Here is a 4,099-nt window from a genome sequence, read left to right as displayed (position 1 = left end):
CCTCCGCAGCTGTGGGCTGGGACTGAGGACACGGGAGCAACCTCCCCTCGGGCCATGGCATTCCCACAGCTTCTGACACCACGGGATTACCACCCAGCTGATCGTCTCACTTTACGTGTGTGGGAGGGAATCGTGCTTACGGGACATGCACCGTGTGGCAGGAGAATTTCAGCAGCAGAGAGGTTGAAGGTCACGGCAAGGACACAGCGGCGGGAGGTGGGGAACCATCCTGCACCGTCCCACTCCTTCCCGTCACATATCATCCCATGGCAAGGGACACTTAGAGGAGCTGGTCCCCATCTCCTGTCTGTGACAAACCCAGTCTAACTGGGTAACATTTCCACATAGCGACCAGCTGCATCCTACTTCTGCTTATGGGTGTGCAGGAGTTGGGTAAGAGTAATGATGGACTCGAAAAGCCCCTCCTGACACACAGCCATACCTGACCATGCCTATGGCAAAACCCTCCCACAGCCCTTGTGCCTGAGGGAGGACACGGTTCCTCTTCCAAGGCAGCGCTGGTCATGCTAAGATGAGCCCCCCACCCCTCTGCCTTCCTCCAGCCCTCCTGTTCTCAGCAGTCACAACCAGCAGCACGTGGATTTATTGGATGGCCACGGGTTGACCATGGTGTCGTAGAAATTTCCACGCCACTAGTGCTCCCTACTTGCACTGTTCCCCTTGCCTGGGCCGTGGGCTGGCAGAAGCAGGCATTGCCCGTCTGTCCTTGCGCAGCCCCGATGCTCAGCTGCAGTGAGCCCAATGCTGGAGGGCACAGGACAGCCACAGCAAGCACAACGGGGGACGGCCACCGAGGGTGCGCCCACAGCCAACAGCCACAGCATCGAGGCAGCAGCAAGAGGGAAGGATGAACTGCCAGCCTGGGAAGTCATGACCAGTGCTGACCAGCTACATACTGCATCTCTGCACACATGATGTCTCTGGTCGGAGGCTCCAGATGACCCAGCAAAACACCGAGCAGGAAGGATGTGACAAGATCTAGAGGAGCAAATACCACGCGCTGATTCCCCCTCTCCTCCCAGCTGAAGGATGCTCTGGGCTTTGTCTTTCTAAGGGGAATCTCACAAGATTCATCTGGAAATGGTGCCGATAAAACATGAACTATTCTGAACACAGTGAACAAAAAGCACTTCGAAAACTCTTAGGAAATGTGTGAGATGGTCTTTGAATGCTCAATTTCTTTTTCTCTGTACTCACTGCAAGCTTAAAAACTAAAACCATAGCCATTACCTGATGTAGGCAAGGAATGAATAAAGATCCAACATCTTCCATGTTAAAGTCAGAAATACTTGGTATACCATCCTTGTGCCTAGTACTTTATCCTCACTATATATATGACTCAGCTTACTTGTCCTCGGACAAAATTCCCGCATACATATCATGCACAAGCATGCAGAAAGAACACAAAGCACTACAGAAAGAAGAGAAAACTCAGCAGCAGAGAGGTGGCATGCCCCAGTGACAAGGAGTTTCTTTGGATGCCTAATTCGTTTCACGCTTTTTCTTCTCTTTAAAAACATCACTATGTCCCATATATTTAACTCCACAGTAAAATATCTCCCTTCTTTAAACTTGTTAAACTGCAGAGGTGAGCTGGATTGTAACTCCTGCAGATTGCTCTGATCAGTAGAAACTAGTCAAGGATCACAGGCTGGGACACGCCTGACGTGAGCAGGAGAATTTACCCGACAGCCAGGGCTGGGAGCTCAGCTGGGGGCAAGTGGGGAGCACCATGACCGATGGCCAAGCAGGACTGCCCCTGCCTGCAACCCTGCCTTCACGGACCCAGCTCCAGCGATGGATGAGACCATTTTGGCCACCAAAGGTCACCGGTCCCTGTCCTATAGAATGACCTGGGCTCATCCTCCTGCTCTGGCTGAGCTGCCTTGGGCAAGTCATCTCCTGGCAAATAAAAGGCACACTGTGTGCCAGGTGTACTTGTGCTCTGGAGAGGAAAAAGAAATTTTTCCTTCCTTTTTTTTAGGATTTTTAAGAGCAAATTCTCAGGTTGGCTTCATGAGCCAGGAGCAGAGGATGAACCTGATCCCGTCTCATCTCAAGAGCCCAGCCCTCGCTCTCCCAGGCTCTGGCTACTCACCCGCTTCCAGCCAAAAGTTTGCAGGTCACGCACCACTGCAAGAAGCCTCAGGGCAATAAAAACTCTTACGAGCTGTTTTAACTCAGAACTGACTCCACTGGAACTCCTTGTAAAATGAAAAAAAAATAAACTGCAGAGGGTTTGCTGGTTTACAGATTGGGGATATCTGTGGCTGGCTGCTTGTAAGCCACGTGCCTTGAATAGACATTAAGCATTTTGTGTCAGTCACAGTGAAGAGAAAATTAACTTTGACACTCATGTCCAAAATATTAGTATTAGGTTTTTAGTACTCTGCCCTAGAATAAGCAACTGAGACCCCAGGAAAAAAAAAAAAAAAAAAAAAAATCACATGTCTATACAGCACTTCCAGAGAAATACAAGTTTTCTTTCTACTGATCCTAGCAACACCTTCCTGGCCATTCTGCTTTTTAAATTTATGATAAATGGAGCCACACCTGCCCTGAAATCAGTTCTAGGTGCTATAAAAACAGATAATAGTCCTTGTTCTCAAGGTTTTACAACCTAAATAAAAACAAACAATGAATTAAAGAAGAAACAAAGTCAATCACTAGCCTAAGGTCACAAAGGGGTTATGTGGCTTGGCTCGGATTAGAGCACATGTCCTTCGGTGCTTTACCAGCCTTCTTGACCCGTTACCTTAAACCATAAGGGGTTACTCTATTTTTTGCTTTCCCTGTCACAATTCTCTCTCCCTGGCCCATTCCCTGGCCACTCTGCTGTCAAGGATCCCCATCCTGCTGCTGACAGCCTCAGCCATCCTCACTAACTAAATTACACATTCTGCTCAGAGCAGGACTTTTAGTTTTCCAGTGTATCAAGAGCTGCACTGGACTATTGCAATAGGAGGATTTCTAGCAGGGTTTTCGAAGTGCAAATGATAAGAGCTGGCTGGATTTTTATTGAGGGGGGAGGAGGGGGTTGCAGACAGACTGGGATGTGAGAAATTTTTTTTCTTTGATATTATTTTGTAATAACACATATCTGAAATAGTTTTTCACGGGGAGGCGGGGAAAACCAAAACCTTGTTGCTCTCTCTCACTGAAAAACAAGTTTCCACCCTGTTTCTCTACGCAGGGAAAAAAGGAGAAGTTTCTGCGCATCAGTGTGTGTACGCGTATAAATCAAAGAAAGTTTCAGTTTTAATGAAAACTGTGTTTTCCCAGGAAAAAAAATTTCCAATTTCAACAATCTGGATAAGTCTACATGGCAACATCACTGATGGCTCCTGCCAAGCCCTTCCTAAACCCTGTCAGGACCAGCGATGGAGGGTGGGCTGCTGCTGTCTGCGCAGGGAACGAGCACCCAAATAGCCTTCCTGGGAGAGGGGACCCCCTTCCAGCTGGACATGGGTTGCCATCTGAGCTTGTTTCTCTGAAATCAGTTGCTGAGCAACCCCTGATGTTGCCCATACACAGTAGCAGGCCCTTTTGATCAGACATAGAGACTATCAATGAAGTAAGATGACATAAAATTTTTGTTAAGTGCAATAAAGTCACAGCTTTGCCAAGTGATGATAACAGGCACCTGTGCAAGCAAAATTAAAATGAATTCAGAGAAGATGAACCCCACAGCAGTAAAACACCCAATTTTAGGCCTGATCCTGGACTTTTTGGTGCAAAAGGTACATTTATCAACCTTCAGCCCACTGCAAATTCTGCTAAAATGTACGAATGAAGCAATATTTCAGAGAATCAGATCCCTTCTTGGGGTCACTTGTGATACCCTCGCCCTGTCTAAAAGACTTTTCCCTTTTCTCCCGGGGCTGCGCTGGAACTGCCGGGCTGCAGGACGCTGCGCCACCCGCTCCCTCTCGCTCTCCCCCTGCTTCTCACTTTCACTCCCATTGGTTTCATGTTCCCTTTGCCATGCGGAAAAGCTTGTGAGCACATCCAGCCCAGCAGCAGGGTTTATCCTGGTTCCACCCACTGGGACTTTCCTAGCTTCCTTCTGCAACAGTGA

The sequence above is a fragment of the Pterocles gutturalis genome, unplaced genomic scaffold, assembly GCF_000699245.1.
Source record: "Pterocles gutturalis isolate BGI_N339 unplaced genomic scaffold, ASM69924v1 scaffold25389, whole genome shotgun sequence".
Classification (NCBI taxonomy): domain Eukaryota; kingdom Metazoa; phylum Chordata; class Aves; order Pterocliformes; family Pteroclidae; genus Pterocles; species Pterocles gutturalis.
Note: the sequence above shows the minus strand (reverse complement) of the source record.